At 42.9% G+C, this 17,355-nt stretch overlaps 1 long non-coding RNA gene across 1 annotated transcript in view; it reads right to left on the bottom strand.

Annotated features, from left to right (window-relative positions):
• Positions 1-212: 212 nt before the first annotated feature.
• LOC117064466 overlaps positions 213-17,355 on the bottom strand; it is a 153,937-nt gene continuing 136,794 nt past the window's right edge. The window contains exon 3 of the long non-coding RNA XR_004429474.1: positions 213-443. This is a non-coding gene — a long non-coding RNA (uncharacterized LOC117064466). The remainder of the gene's footprint in view (positions 444-17,355) is intronic.

Genomic DNA, 17,355 nt, shown 5'->3' with positions numbered 1-17,355 from the left:
GAGGGGAAAGGTATTTTTCTCCAACCTAAGAAATATGTATGTATGTACACACGCAAACACACACACACACACACGTTCAGAAAGTGTGCCTACCTGCATGCAGCCCTCATTCTGCTGACTTTATTTCTCCCACTTCTGCTTCTAAGTGGCAAAGAAAGCCAAAAGTTAGGGGATTGAAACAAAATGGAAAAAGCAAAAACAAATTTTACCTATAAGACCTGAAATTCATCTAAAAATGAATATGTTTTTGCCAGCAGATTGTGAAGCAAACCAACACTCCATCAATATATTCGTCAATTAGTGAATTATTATTGAGCAAAAAGTGTGTCTATTCTATATTGACAGGCTCCTGTGGCTTCTCCAGTGCCTACTAGAACAGGTTTCCAGGAATACCCCACATTCAAATGGCTGTTCTAGTCTTCAATTGGCATCTTAGACACAGTCTGTAAAGGAAACATAGTAAAAACTGGAGTAAGCAGAGAATAAATAGAAGACTATGGAAGGATCTGGGCAAAGGGAATCCTTGAAATATATGACCCTTGACTCAATCAATCCATTTGCAAATATTTATTGAAGGCCTAGTATATGCTGTCAATGTCATTGTCCTACGGGCAGTATAATAATATCTTTTCCTCTGTACCTTAGTTTTCTCAACTGTAAATTGGGAATAATAATAGTATCTATCCTGAAGTGTTAATTGTGAGTGTTAAGTGAAATAACATATTTAAAGCATGTAGAACAGTGCCTGACATGTGATCAATACACAATCAATATTAAGGAAGGAGAAAAATCATAAGCACATAGAAACTGAAAAACAATAAAGACATCCAAACAAGAGATGTAACAAGGCAGTGCATTATTAATTGCCAAACAAATGCTTCTTACCCTTGAATGTCAAAACGTAGGGCACAGAGCTAAGAGAGAGCCAAAAGAGTTTGGTTTCTCACACTAGCCAAGCACCTGCCTTTTGCACGTGTCTGAGAAGCTGCAAACGGGTCCCTCCAGAGACACCATGGATCACGATGGGCTGTTGGGAGAGGACCCAGAGCTGCCCCTAAGCACAAGGTGGTGCAATGTAGTGCTAGCGAGTGCTGCTGTGGTGCCAGACTGCCCATGTTTAAAACCTAGTACTGGCGCTTATTATTTGTAGGCTCTGGACAAGTTATTTAACTCCTCTGAGCCTCAGTTTCTTTCTTGGTAAAATTTGAATGATAACGTTGTCTATTTCATGGGTTTGCATGAGGATGAAATGAGATAGTGTAATACGTTCATAATAGAGGACCTGACAAACATATGTGTTAAATTGCTCATCTATGTGGGAGCCTAAACCACCTGCTTCTTCCACATCTTTAAGGAAAGAAATTCCACAATCTGTCCCAGTGTTCAATGGTGTCAAAACTTCCTCCTGTTGGGAAATTCTCCCTTTTTAAAAGTTTATATAATTTGAGAGGGCCCTTAGTGATTTTGATAACCCAACTCACCATACAGGTGAGGAGAAAAGGCTGGAAAATTTAAGTGACTTGCCCAAAGTCATGCAGATGGTTAGCGGCAGAGCTAGGACTGGCTCCCAGTTCTCCTGAAAACCAAGTCCATGCTCTTTCTACTAAGGCTGCCGGTATTATTTCCTTTTGCAGGCATCTCGTCTTATGCTTATCATGGTGGAGACTTTTTGTGCCACGTGATTCTGGACTCTCCTGGGCAGAACATTCCAAGCCCTCCATATTCCGGCCTTGATCTACCTGGGAGGCACCCAACCACAGGGGCTCTGAATGAACTGCAAAATAAAACAAAGGGTGACAACTGGGCCACATCATCAACTTTAATACAGATCCAGGCTACACTGGAGAACACAACTTTAATGGGCTGGTTACCTGACCCCCTAAATTAGGCAGAGTCACCTGCTGTCCTAGGCATATGGACTGGGGCACTGAGAAGAGGCTTCCATGTGGCAGACGTTCCCAAGCCCAAGAGAAAGAAGGTGGATGGGGCTGAGCAGAACATGCCCATCTACTCTTTCCCAGTTTGCCAGGCAGAAGTCACTGCACCTCCTTAAGGGTGGAGAAAATAAAGGGGAAGAAAGTCAGGAGTGTGAGTAGGAAAACTCTTCCTTCTTAGAAACTAAGAGTGGGAAAAGATTTTCTTTTCTAGTTTCACCTCTTTCAGACCACACCCCGCCTTACTCCCTACTCATTGACTGTACAAATAATTGGTAACCCTTTGGCCTCACTCTGTTTCTTTTGTGCTCCAATTATTCCTCTGGAACAGAGCACCTTTGCCCTCTGGATGCCTTAGTGATTTTTTTTTTTTTATACTTTAAGTTTTGGGGTACATGTGCAGAACGTGGAGGTTTGTTACATAGGTATACACGTGCCATGGTGGTTTGCTGCACCCATCAACCCATCATCTACATTAGGTATTTCTCCTAATGCTATCCCTCCCTCAGCTCCCCCACCCCCCAACAGGCCCCAGTGTGTGATGTTCCCTTCCCTGTGTGCTTGTGCTTGCATTGTTCAACTCCCACTTACGAGTGAGAACATGATGCCTTGCTGTTAAATGCCCTCTGTCTAAGTCTGTTTGGGCTGCTGTTACAACAGAAACTTATTCCTCAAGGTTCTGAAGGCTGGGAAGTCCAAGATCAAGGTGCCTGCAGGGTTTGGTAAGAACGTTCTTTCTCATAGACTATGTGGCACCTTCCCACTGCATCCTTACATGGGGGAAGGGTGAACAGGCCCTGTGGGCCTCTTTTATAACTGCATTAATTCCATTCATGGGATCTTTACCCCCACGACCTAGTCACACCCCAAATGCCTACCCCTTAATACCATCACGTAGGGATTCAGTTTCAACCTATAAGCTTTGGTTGAAAGCTAAACATTTAGACCTAGTACTCTTTCATCTTTCAAGACTCAGTTCATATGTCACCTTCTGTATGAAGCTCTTCCTTCCTCTCCTCATGTCCACCCCCAACACTTTATGGGGTGAATTGGCAACCTTTTCTTTGTGTTTAGTATGGACTTTCCTCTTACCTCTTTTAGCCCTTTATTCCACTTAATTTTCTGAAGGCAGAGGCACATCTTACTTATCCTATGTTCAAGGCCTTACACAGAACTTTAAATGCAATAGGTCTTCAATAACTTTTTGATGAATAATTATGTTGAATGTTTTTCCTAGGCATACTAGAAGATATTAAGCCAAGTCCCTGCCTTATTTTCAGAATAAAGAATCTCATTATTTCATTTATACATTCAGTACCAGTAGGTGCATGGCACTGTTAGTTACTGCAAAGTATACAGCTTGTAGTCTTCTAGACTCTTAAAATCTAGACTCTTTCTAGAATCTTAAAATCTATTTGAAAAGGTATGTTCACAAGAAATAATTGAGCATGTGTACATAATTGATACAAATGCTTTCTTGTACCCATAAATCCCTTTATAATTTACAAAGCAAAATCTGCCTGATCTGCCATTCAATCCAATGACTACCCTGTGAGTCAGGGTGGACTCACTAGCCCCATTTGACAGATTAGTAAATTGGGCTTGAGAAGCCTTGGGTGATTTCGCCAAAAACACCCAGCTGTGAATGACAGAACTGGAGCTTGAATCCAGGCGTTTGGCTCCTAACCTAGTGTGTTTTTTCATGATAGGCAGCTAAATGAAAATAATTAAATGCAGGTGTTTGACTATGCAATGGAGGGAGAGTGACGTCTACATCTACTAGTGTCTCCATCACCTTTGGCTATACTGAGACGTTCAGTGTGTGTGCTGGCTTCCAATCCCAACACCCCCATGCTTTGTTCAAAATCTGCCTATAGATGAAGCCCAAGGTCTTTCTGCCAAGCTAATGGGGAAAGTTAGAGGGAGAGTAGAGGCTGAGAAAAGTGTTACCTAAGGTGGAATGTTAGCTATCCAAGTGTACCCAGCAAACTAGAATTTGAAAGACATGCAGATGTAGGTATACAATTTCACGGTCTTTATGGATTCTTGCTATCCTAGCTCTGAAGCTTCAAGTCTAGTGGGGACTTTTTTGTATCAGAAATGTCTCTTGAGGACTGAGGGGGATGGTGGTGGAATGAGCAAATTTGAGTGGGAACTAAGTCATTTTCTGGCCAAAAAACAGGATTATAATAAACAAACCATGAAATGGAAATCATTCAGATCTGAGGGAGTACTGTCTGTTCCTGTCTAAACAAGTGACTGCAATTTCCCATTTTTCTTCAGCTTTCACTTAAAGATAATATAGTCCTTTCCAGTCTTCTGACTATCTTGTTATAGTGCCTGTAATTTCCCTTCAAATACTTCAGTGTTGGTTGTGTGATGTATATATGTGAATGCAAGTTAACTGTAATCTACATTAGTGAACACTGAAAGACCTTCATTCGGGAATGTATGCCATAAAGGAAGAAATAGAAAATACTACAGCTCTCTCAATTCTAAGCCCGTATCTGAGAGTTGGTTAATTAGCATAAAGAATGGTAAAACATTTTTTGTTGGTGAAATAAGTGGTGTTCACTCTAAATGACTGGCTAGAAAATTTGTAAAGACACCTCTGTCCTGGCATGAAAGGAGTATAAGAATCTGGTGAGCCCAACAGCCTGCTACCTTCAGAGTGGCGCTCCAGGCCTGGGAGTTCATTTATTCTCTGTACCTCATGCATGGTGAAGAATGTGGGCACTGACTCTGCTGTCAGAATGTTTGGTGCATATGCCTTAGTGTAAATTTCTCATGCACCGGAGATTGCCTTAAATGACTGAGAGTGGGACACTCTAAGATTACAGGATCAGCTTGTATTGTTTGGGGACCTGACTGCTGGTCAATGTCAGAATGGGGTAGAATAAGGTAGAATTGGGTCTGAGACTTGCTTTCCTTGTTACCACCAAGTAGCCAGGTTGTTGGGGAAGAAGATATACAGTTCCACCCGCCTCTAATTGTTGGGTGCAACTGACATTTATCACTAGATTCCATCAACTGCTAATGGCCAAAGTGGCTTTATGTCCTTTTGCAACAGCCCTTAACAATTCCTCCCATTCTTAAACAAATTCTTCTATTTTTTTTTTTTTTTGCTTTCTTCCTTTCTTCCTCACCCCTAGCTCTGTCAAATGACACCCGATCAAAGGAGAGGGCATACAAATGTTTATTGAGCTTAATCTATGCCCTTTATATGCAATATTTAATTTCATCCCCAATTAAAATAAAATAAGTATGATTTAGTAAAAGTTGAATCTCAGAGAAGTTAAGAAACCACCCTAACATCACACAGCTAGTAGGTGATAAAGCTGAGATTCGAAAGCTTGGAATTCAGAACTCACATACCGTTTTTAGCAGACAACTCCACACACAATTTTGAAAAGGGCTAATAATTGTGGGCACTTCATGCTCTTCTACCAGATGGGATGTTTTGACAAACTGAAGAATAATCCTAATGACCTATGATTATTTTTTCCTGTCAAGTGCATTCTCTGCCGTAAACAAGGAGAACTCTTGCAACCTGTGAATAGAGGTTTACTTCCTCTCTCCAATTGCTCTCCAGTCAACCTCACCTATAGTCAGACCATGATGGAGTAACAGTAAACACGAGGGAGGTGATTAATGTGGTGTCAAGAAGCACCTGAGGTCCATATGGATGTGTTTGATTTGATTTTTCTGAACCACTCTTATCTCTAATGCCAAAGCATGGATGGGTCTCCTAGTTCTACAAAGGCCCCCAGCCTGGCCTTCGATGACTTCTTTTCCCCTTGGAGGCTTCTTTTTACCTGGAATTTGGCCTGATCTCATCTGGATCAAGAGGTATTGTTTATCAGAGGCTGTTTACTGTAGCCCTTACAGACGACCCCAACCCCTACACAGGTTAGGCCCACTCATTAATTAATTCAAGGAAATTCCTTTGGTGTCTGCCTTTTATCCTCTTATAGATATTTCTGTAAAAGAACATGTGTTGTTAGAAATCCTGTTTGCGCAGTGTTCTCTGTCCCTAAGACTGGCCTTCAGGACACCTGTTGGAGTCCTCTGCGTTCAGTTCTGGGTATCACAGAGAGCAATACTGCTAAGGAAAGCTCAGGAGATCAGGCACATGAGGGCAGTTCAAGGACAGTAGGGACAGAGTCAAGACAGAGTTAAGCTTCCATTTTGAGAAAACATAACCATGTTCTGAAAACGTAATCACACTAAAATATAAAAAAGGGAAAAAAGGAAGAGCAGTACATTAAGATAGGCATTTCTGTGCAATAGAAATTTAATAGAAATGTTCTGAAGTATTATCTTGGGTAAATTTAAAAAAAAAAAAAAGAAGAAGAAGAAAGAAAGGGAAAGTAATCCAGAACAAGAAGTCAAATCCTGGAGCAAGAGAGGCAGACTAGAGTTCAGCTTCTAAGGAGTAGTATGGAATTAAAATACATACATAGAATTAAAGAAAATGATATTAGGTAAACACTACATTAGTCATCATCAAAGAGAGAAATTGTGAATTGAAAGACGGTTCTAATGAATTTCACAGCTCAGAGAAATAGAGAGAGAAAAGTGTCATTAAGAAAACTGGAAGACAGACTGATGATACTTGAAGAAGAAATGGCTAAACATTTTTAAGAACTGAGACAGTTGTGGTGGCACATGCCTATAGTACCAGCTACTTAGGAAGCAGAGGCTGGAGGATCGCTTGGGCCCAGGAGTTCAAAGATGCAGTAACCTATGGTTGTACCGTGCACTCCAGTCTGGGCAACAGAGCAGTACTCCATCTCTAAAACATAAAAATAAAATTAAATTAAAAATAAAAAAGACTGGGCATGGTGGCTCATGCCTGTAATCCCAGAATTTTGGGAGGCTGAGGCAGGCAGATCACCTGAGTTCAGCAGTTCAAGACCAGCCTGGCCCACATGGTGAAACCACATCTCTGCTAAAAATATGGTGGTGTGCGCCTGTAATCCCAGCTACTCAGAAGGCTGAGATGAGAATCACTTGAACCCGGAAAGCAGAAGTTGCAGTGAGCCAAGAAGGTGCCACTGCACTCCAGCCTGGGCAACAGAGCAAGATTGTCTCAAAAAAAAAAATTAAATTAAAATTAAAAAAGAATTTTTAAGACTTCGTGACTGAAGAAGATCATGAATTCTTAGAGTGGAAGGAAAGCACATACTGTGTTTTCTGTGTTTACTGTGAAGCAGGATTAAAAAGCAACAAAAAAACAGAATGACAACAAAATGACAACAAAACCCCTCAATATTTCACAGCAACATTGAAGAACACCAAGGATAAGGAGGAAATCATTTTTTATTTTATTTTTTTAAATTTTTAATTTTTGTTTTTTGTTGTTAGACAGTCTCGCTCTGTTGCCCAGGCTGGAGTGCAGTGGCTTGATCTCAGCTCACTGTAACCTTCGCCTTCCGGGTTCAAGCAATTCTCCTGTCTCAGCCTCTTGAGTAGCTGGGACTACAGGCGCCTGCCCCCACAGCCAGCTAGTTTTTGTATTAGAGATGGGGTTTCACTATATTCTTCAGGCTGGTCTCGAATTCCTGATATCAGGTGATCCACCTGCCTTAGCCTCCCAAAGGGCTAGGATTACAGGCATGTACCACCTCGCTCGGCCAAGGAGAAAATTTTAAACTGAGTGTGTTGGGATTTGCGCAGTGGGATAGGGACTGATATTCAGATACCTGAAAAGCTGTGTCTTGGAAGAGGAGTTAGGGTGCTTCTGAGGATCTCAGAGGGTGACCCAGGACCTCAGAGGGTGACCCAGGACTTAGGAGAAGGCACAGGGAAGCAGATTTTAAGCGGCTTTCAGAAAGAACATTCTAATAACAAGGGCTTTCCGGAATGAACAGCCTGCCTTCTTCTAATAAGGAAGTGAGTTCTCTCTCAATAAAAGATCTGCCTTTACAGAGTCCCCCATTCTAAAGAGCGTGGGAGGGAAAGTAGGCAGGCTTGGGAGCAACTGGATGGCTGGAATCAGAGTGGTGGGATCTGGGTTACTTGGGGCAGCTTAAACGCTATAGAAAACGGGCCATGAAGGATACAGGAAAATGGAGAGAAACGAACAGTGTCCAGAGGGGAAATGTGATTTTACCTGTGTAATGATTTGTTTGAGTCTGTCTTCTTGCTTGTCATTTTTGAAATGAATTATAAACCTTTCCTTAAATTCTACTCTACAACCTTCCCTAGAGTCAGGCAGTCTTTGTTGACCTGTTTCTTCTCCCACTTGACACTTTTAGCTGAGTTATTCACCATCTTGAAACTGGCTGGCCTCATTACCCTTTTCAGAAGAGATCAGATGGCTAACATAAAACTTACCCAAAACTTCTGTGTATGGAGGAGTCACTAGAGATGTCTGTTTCTGAGTCTTTGTCCCTTAATTCCCCGATATAGGAGACAGAACAATTCACCTAAAATCATGACAACTCACATCGGTAGACTGATGTTTTACAAGGCTCTCTCATGTACACTAACCTCATTTAATTTTCACACACACACACACACACACACCACACACAAAAGCCAAACCGTCATTATCATCTGCAGAAAATCAAGAACTGGGGAAGGATATGCAACTTGCCCAAGGACAAAAAACAACACTCAGCAGCAAATCCAATGCCTGAGGCTCTAAATCAAGAAATGGTTCTAAATGTCCTAAATTGCCTCTCTAGCTGACACAAAGAAGGGATGTTCCCATAGAAACATGGTTAAGGGTAGTTGAAGAATTAGTACCAACACCTAGCACTAATCCCTGTCATAGTATAGGCATGCAGTAAATGTTTGCAGTTGAATTCGAATTGCAGTTCAGACTTCTTATGGGCTAGGTAGACTATCAGTGGGCTGGCCAGAAAAACCACCCAGTACTTTCCTCACCCCAGTACTCATTCTGCTTGAGCTACTCTGGCTTCTTGATTATACAAGAGGGAACACTAAAATACATGTCATGTATTTTACTTGCTTCTTTGGGGGTTGTCTGTCTCCCCTGACCAGAATATAAGCTCCCTGAGGACAAGGGTTTGTATGTGCTTTGTTCCCTGCAGATTTCCCAGCACATAGAATAATGCGGGACTTGTAGTAGTGCTCAAGATGTATTTGTTGAAGAAATGAATGAAGGAATTCATTTATAATGTTGTTTCTACAGACTTCTGGATTCAAACTAAAACACAAGCTGACTTTTGGAACAGAAGTCAGTTCATAAAGAGAGACTTGATGAATATTTTTTGAGTACAAATAATGAAATATAGAAACTATTTTTACTACATCATTTAAACCTAGTCTCACGTAAGGTCGAACTATGGGCCATCCACACCTTGAGACAGGTGCAGAGAAGGAAACGCACAGAACCCAGCTAGTCGGCTTGAAGCTATGTGGGGACAGATTGAGTGGAAGTTGAGGCGGGGAGATCTGGAACCCAAAAAGAGAAAAAGACATCCAGAGGGGGAAAATCAATCCATCAGCTGTGGATATTGAGAATCTACTTTGAAACTAGGACTGTGCTGGGCACAGTGGGCCAGAAAAAGTCTCTAATACGATCCCAAGGAGTTAAAAATTGGCCATGTGGAGGCAATTGTCAGGGAGACACACAAGACACCCCCAAGAATGTCTGAAGCTCTAAATTGTATGTTACAATAAGAACTCCTGAAGGAAGAGGAGAGTGGCTGTCTGGGGTTTTCAGAGAAGGCTCTTTGGAGGAGGTAGTCTCTAGCCTTCAAAGACAGGTGAGACTTCTCACCCCAGCGGGGAAGGGGAGAAGATGGGCATATCCTACCCTGGGCCAGCAGAACTGGTGCTGCAGAGGCAGGGACCTGGGTGCTGCAGGCACAAAGCTCTGCGCTAGCAAATCTAAAAATACCCGCCCTCTCTAGTTTTTTCTTTCCCTCTTGGTCTCTTTTCTTCTCACCCTCCTTCCTATTTTCTTCCTTCTCTGATGATCCTTTCTGGCAACCCTGGGACTCACTTGCTCGTCTCTCCAGGGAATCTCTGACCAGCTGGAGGGGCCAACACCTTGCAGGACTCCCTGCAGTTCAGGTACAGGTTGGCAGCAGCTCCCGAGGCCCCCACCCCCCTCGACTCAGTTCTTTCAAATGCCAATTAACAGGTGTCAGAAATGCTGGTCTGAGTAAGAGATCCATGTCTGCATAACAATCCAACTGTTTTGGCTCCCCACCCGTGAGCATAAATATCGTGGTGTTTGAGCCCTTGGGGCCTGTGGAGTTTACAAGTATGCTGTCAAGATCTCTTCACTGGGCTAGTGCTTGAAGTGCTGCCAAACAGCGAGAGGACTCCTGTGCTTTTATGTGTTCCCAAGCGCAGGCCACCCTGGCTCCAGGAGGAGCCCTCTGGGGACCGAGTGTCGGTGTGAATCTCAAACAGCAAGCTGACATTCCGGTTGGGAGTGTGACAGTGCATGCCTGGCTGATGATGCCAGGGCGGCAGGTGACACGGGTCCACCACAGAGGGGGAGCGTAATTGGAGTGGCTTCTAGTTACATGTCCTCAGAGCTCTGAAGGATGGAATCAGGGTCGGGGGAACAGTTAGAAAATGATGTTACAAAATCCGGATGTCCTGATCAAATTGAGACCACTGAGATGGAGCATTCAGAGCACAGAGGATCCCAGTGTTCCCAAAAAAGGCATCCAACGTGGGCTCATCTAGGACTAATGACATTGCAATCCAGAGATACAGACCACTGTCAACCAGTGAAATACACTAATACACATGTGCACATGCACACACACACACACACACACATACATGGGCATCCATGTGATGGGCCCTGGAAGCCCAGAAGAACCCCTCTTTCAGGGCACTCCCCTCCCCAAGGCCTCACCACAGCCACTGAGGACCTGGATAAACATCTGAAAACACAGTGGCTGCCAGGGAGGAGAAAAAAGAGGCCAGGGTGGAATGGGATGGGGCAGGGCATGGCGACAGGAAGAGCTCAAAAGATTCTCAAGTTGGGTGACTACCAAGGTTGGCTTGTCTCAGAGGGCAGCAGGGCCATGGCCTGGCGGGCGATGGGGCAGCAGGCATTGGCTGGCTTCTGCCGTGTGGGGCAGCATTTCTCTGCCTTCACCACCCGACCTCGGGCTCTGTTCAGAGGTCAGATCTAGGAGAGATTCTTGGACCGTTTGTCGAGTTGGTTCCACCCCAACAAGAACCATATCAAAAGGCTGAGCACATTTGACCTCATCAGCTTTGGGGTCTGCACAGCAAGTTGGAAAAATCCCCAGTAAGAGGCCTCACGGGAGGACTACATCACCATCCCCCTCAGGCCCAGACTGGTTATGCTTTGTAATAATTATTCTAGAAACATTGGTGGAAACGAGGAAAGCTTTCCCAATCTCCCCTAACTCTTTTGCCATTTGTCATAGAAGTCCAGAATATTCTAGATTTTATATTTGTGGGGACCAGCACCAGAAAGAGGCAGAGAAGTATACAGGATCACATACTTCTTTGGTGGCAAAACCCAGCCTCTTGGTCCCTAATACTCTTTCCGTTAAATTGCTCCTTGTTCTCTTGGTCTTCTTTGTATCTATTAACTTATGAAGAAGATAACTTTCAATAATTAAATGTGTCCTTAGGACTATTTCCTCGCCCCTGAGTTATGTTGGAAACTCTGAGAACAGAGGAAGATGGCCTTTATTTCTTTGCTCCCTGGTCTGATTTAACTTTACAAGTCTCCATGCAGTGCCTACTCCATGAGCTGCTTTGCCGATTTAAGGGGAAAATACAGTCCACACAGACACTATCCTGAGAATCGTCCCATGAGCCTTTCCCAAATCCCAAAGATGACGTAGAGTCCTGCCCCTCAAATGTCAGGATTTGGAAGAAGTCACCTGCCTCCAAGCGAAAGCCAGATGCCTGCAGAGGTGAAATAGGAAGCTCTCACAAGGATGAGATCAGATCTCTCTAAAAGAAATCTCGTTGGATGAAGACAGAAAACAAATAATTTCCCCCAACAGAGGAAAGCTATTTGTTTATCTGTTCCATGGGGGCCAGAGGGTCTGGAGCTGTAAAATCTGAAGGCAGTGCATGTTTTAGAAAGTTGTTGATGGGATCATTTTTATTGTACAGTGCATGGCCCTAAGATGGCCAAAGGGGAGTGTCAGAGCCTCGAATCTTTGTCCTTTTTTGGGAGGCGACTCTGGGCAGACATTTCGCTGATCATAATCACTTTTATATGTAACTGGACCTTAATTCATTTGGTAGTATGAGCTACGGAAGGGCGGCACAGATTAGAGAGCTATGTCTGTAACTGACGAAATCTGCGCCTGGCGTGCATTTGTGGGGAAATTAAAAATAAAATGAAGCTCATCTGAAAACTGCGTGGACTGGAATTAGCCGTCTCCTGACTGGTCACGCATGGAACTTGTCAGAGATGACCAGGACAGAAAAGTGAGACCTGGGCAGCACATCGGGCTGCGCCGCCCGCCAGGATCTGGGGAGCCTGTCATAATTTATAATGGATTATCTTAGGAAATAGATGAGGACAGCTTGTGTTCAGGAGCCAGGAAAGACTACTTTAGTTTTAAGAAGCTGGGTGGGGTGGGGGGGCACAGAAAACATGTCTCAAAAATGCATGACCCATTGTTTTTTATTCTGCAAGATATTTAGTGTCTGGACTTGAATTGAATTAACTCATCAAATCCTCTGCTACAAACATGACATTTGCTGGCAGCTAACATCATCACACCAAGTAAATGGCACCCCTTGCCTGTTTTCGTGCCGCGACTCATGTTTGCACCCCTCATTATAAGGTACATATCCAAATATATTGGAATTTTTATAGGTAACACTTTGAGTTTCAAAGACTGGGGCTTACACACACACACACACACACACACACACTGGAGGGTATCTTCCCATTTTCCCACTATGACTTCTCTTTGATTTTCTTCCAACATTGCCCATGATGCCCACTTTGATTTCATCAGACGTCACTGTTCTGGACTAACTACTTTTGATTGCATACAGAGGAGAAAGGGAAGTAGCATTTGTTCACTCTTCTCTGGTCAATGTGATAGTGTGTTACCTAAGTCCGTTGTTAACCTTCACAAAGACACTTTGCGATACTGTCATTCTGCTGATTTTAATGATGAGGCAACTGGGACGTGGAGAGATTACAGAACTTGCCAAGGTCTACCATTCAGTAAGTGGCCTAGTCAGGCTTTCAACCAAGACCACTGGAGCTTCAAGCCTGGTCTGTGTACCCAGTCAAGGTGAAGCCAGAATCCTACTGTAACTGGTCAGGATCTACAATATCAGAAGAATTGGGATCCAACAGCAGGCTTTATTTCAATCCTTAACTCACTCAACCTAGTCCTCAAATCCAAGCTTCTTTTCCTGAAAAAAATTACAAAACAAAATAAAAAATAAAAATAAAACTGCACTTCAAACTTTGAAAGGTAATAGCAATTAAACAACTTAGTTTCCATTGTCAGTCTGATTTCTCTGCCTTAGTGGAAAGTCTAATGGGATATTTTACAAGGATGACAAAGACAGATAATGAAAGTCAAACCAGTGCATAAAGCTTCCTTGAAAGCTTGGTAATTAAAGGCTTTGCATTGTTCTTTAATAACAGTCACCTTTTTACTGCATTGGGATAAAGGCACAAGCTCTGAAATATATTTGCATTTCAGCCACACTCCTGAGTGAACACAATCTCTAGATTTTCATTCAGAGGAACTGCATTTCAACTTCTGTAGAAAGAAAGACCAAGAGGTAGCTGTTTCTTCCAAAATGCTGGCACTATGCAAACATTTAGTGCACTGGAGATTAGATGCTAATCTGTGAATTCATACCTGTGTTTTATGGGGCTTCAGGCTTATAAGAAAGGGCAGACAAGAAACCTTGATGTAAAATATAGCCATGGCCTTCCTACATGAAATGCCTATATCTGACGACCATGGTCCTGGAGCATGTGTGAGTTAACGTGACTTACTGGGGAAAAGTTCAATGTGTTCCTCAACAATGCCTGTGTCTACAGAGTAGAGGAAGTAGGAGGCCATGTGCTGTTGAGAGATTTCTGAAACAACATGTCCCAAATAACTTTTACTCCTGCCTGATGCATGAATTCTGCCATTAAGGTGAAAGGAAAAGGGGGTAAACATTTAACAGACACCTACTATGTGCCAGGCACTGTGTTAGGCAGTCTCAAATCTTTTTAATCCTCATCACAACCCTCTGAAGTATTATTCTCTTTTTAGAGATGAGGAAATTGAAGCTAAGATAGGTTAGGTTACTTGCCAAGCATTACATAACCAGAAGACAGCCTGAGATTTAAATTCACATGTATCGGACTCCCAAATTAAACTCTTTGTCCCCTGTTAAAATGTGCCTGTCCCTGGGAAAGGTGGCACATGCAATCCTATCAGTCATTCACACTGTAGTGTAATGAATTTATTCTACCCTTTCCGAGAAAGTTTCGATTAAGAAGCCTAAAGGTCTAGATTCCACAAAGAGGAAGAAAATACAGAAGGGAGAGGGTAATGATGATGAAAACATGTATCAGTCACTTTCCAGTTTTGCCTACCCCTAAATACCTGTGGCTAACTTGACAGAGCAGGCAAAAGGGGGAAAGGAAGATGTGAAGAACAAAGTCTTTCTTTCACTCTCGGTTTTGAAAAGATAGTTAAGAATAGAGATGGTGCTGTGTTCCAAGGATGACAACGCTGAGAAGGGAGGAAGGGAATTACATGTAATTTGGCTCAGCCAGCTGGGCACAATGGCTCACACCTGTAATCCAAGCACTTTGGGAGGCCAAGGCGGGTGGATCATGAGGTCAAGAGTTCGAGACCAGCATAGCCAATATGGTGAAACCTTGTCTCTACTAAAAATACAAAAATTAGCCGGGCGTGGTGGTATGTGCCTGTAATCCCAGCTACCAGCTACTCAGGAGGCTGAGGCAGAAGAATCGCTTGAACCCGGGAAGTGGAGGTTGCAGTGAGCCAAGATCACGCCCTTGCACTCCAGCCTGGGCGACAGAGTGAGACTCTGTCTCAATAAATAAATAAATAAAAATAATAATTTAGCTCAGCCTAATTCAGAATAAAAGACCAGCTAATCTAAGTTGGGTTACAGCATAGACATGGGTGTGCAGAGCCTATGGGCTGAGCAGGTCCGAGACTGAATTATTATTTCTCCTGGCACCTTTCTCAAACTAATCTGCTCAACATCACAGGCTTGGTCTCTGGGATGCAGTGTCATGGGTGAGAGCTGATGACTGGCACTGGCGGTCTCACTTTCTAGCTATGTGACCTCCAGCTGCTGCTGACTCTCCCGGAGACTTCATTTGTAAAACAAAACTCAGAATGCCTGCTTCAAAAGATAACTGTGAGAATTCAGTAGGGTAACGTGCAGGTAGCACTTAGTGAATGGTAACTAATGCTACCGTGTAATCTTCAGGTAGGATACATGAGGAATTTTGATCCAGAAAGCTTTGGGGCCAAGTTGACGTTAGCAATTGACAGAGCTTTCGCTTGCTACATGGCGTGTACTTGAGGGATGGTGGGAAGGACGTTCAGCTCCAGAGTATCGCCTTTATCTAAAAGCCATAATATCTGGAATTCCACATTCGGGATACATTCCTTTTGCAGCTGTCCCAAACATCCTTTTATTAATTCCTTTGATGGGAAACACATTATGTCAGTAGCTACTAACCCAAGCTGCCCACTGGAATTGTCTTAGGGGTTGGGAGGTAGGGGAAGGTTAAGAATGCTGATACCCAGCCCTCACCCCAGACCCAAAAAATTAGAACCTCTGGGAGGAGCCCAGGCATTAACAAAAAAACAAAAGCAAAAACTTTACCAAGTGTTTCTACCATATAGCCAGGGCTGAGAACCCCTGTGTTACAGTATTTGATTCTACTAGAATGGAAGCACCAGGAGGCCAAGAAATACAGCACGGCATTCCCAAGCTTCCCACTGTGCTTGGCACAAAAAGTAGTTGACGTACAAATTCATCGTTGGTGTTGTTGAATGAAAATAAAAGTGTTAGTGACTCTAAATTCCACCTTAGTGAGAGCCAGAGATGAGACTAAAGACAAGGGACTGGAAAGCACAGAGAGGGGAAGTAAGCTCTAGGTCATTACAGAAGAGCAAGTCTCCTTTCATAGAAAATTCAGCTGCTTGTTACTCTCATGATGTTGCTAACAGGAAAGGGCTGATCTCTTGGAAGAAGGGCAGATGCTACATTAGGACTGAAAAAAAGACATGCCTCTTCAAGTTTCTAGAAGAAACTGAATACAAACAGAAAATTTCCCATTAAGTATTTCAAAAAGTCCATCTGGCAGTTGGAAGAAACAGAAAACAACATGCCCTGAAATCAGAGAGCTCGACCTTCAAATCTCACACCTGCCATTATTAACTATGCGACCTCACAGAAGGAGGGAGCTTTTTTCCTGTTTGTTTTTGTTTTGAGATGGAGTCTCGCTGTGTTGCCCAGGCTGGAGTGCAGCGGCGCAATCTTGGTTCACTGCAACCTCTGCCTCCCTGGTTCACGCCATTCTCCTGCCTCAGCCTCCCAAGTAGCTGGGACTACAGGTACATGCCACCACGCCCAGCTTATTTTTGTATTTTTAGTAGAGATGAGGTTTCACCATGTTGGCCAGGATGGTCTCGATCGCTTGACCTCGTGATCCGCCTGCCTCAGACTCCCAAAGTGTTGGGATTACAGGCGTGAGCCACCGTGCCTGGCCGCTTGTATTTTTTAAAGTATTTCTGATTCTCAGAGTCTATAAAAGGGGGAGTAATATTGATGATCTCCTAGGAGTGTTGAAGAACACTTGGTGAATTGACTGGCACATATCAGGCTATTGGAGTCTATTACTTCCCTCCTTCTGTCCTCCCTCCTTCCCTCCCTTTCTGCCTGACAAACAAAGTTATCAGTTATTCTAGGGATAAATAACTTTTCAAAAATGAGATATCAGACTAGTGATCCCCATATTTCCAAATGCTAATTGTTGTGGGAATTTTAGGGAGAGATGTGGAACTGTGTGGAAACTATGCTGACTTTACAGGGAGGTTTTCTTCTTTTTCTGAAGTCATAAAGAATGTAAATATCATTACAGTTATCTCTTATTTTAAAATAAGCTCACTAGAAATCAACTATGAAACTGTTTTGTCATGATAACATTTTAATGGAAAATTTTAATTACTTCCCTAATATCCTCATGGTAAATTTTCTACACATACAAGTTTTCATCTCATTTTGGGTTATTGTGGAAACTTTATATTTTTCTAGAATTTATCTGCATACTTTTTAGCTGTACCTGTTTGCATTATTATATTTTTAAATGGTTTCTCTATGGACCAAGATGCATAATGTTAATATTTCGTGAGGTCAGGAGTTCGAGACCAGCATGGCCAAAATGGCGAAACCTTGTCTCTACTGAAAATAC

Source organism: Trachypithecus francoisi, unplaced genomic scaffold (genome assembly GCF_009764315.1).
Source record: "Trachypithecus francoisi isolate TF-2019V2 unplaced genomic scaffold, Tfra_2.0 Lachesis_group2, whole genome shotgun sequence".
In the NCBI taxonomy this organism is placed as follows: Eukaryota; Metazoa; Chordata; class Mammalia; order Primates; family Cercopithecidae; genus Trachypithecus; species Trachypithecus francoisi.
This window is presented reverse-complemented; position numbering and strand designations above follow the sequence as displayed.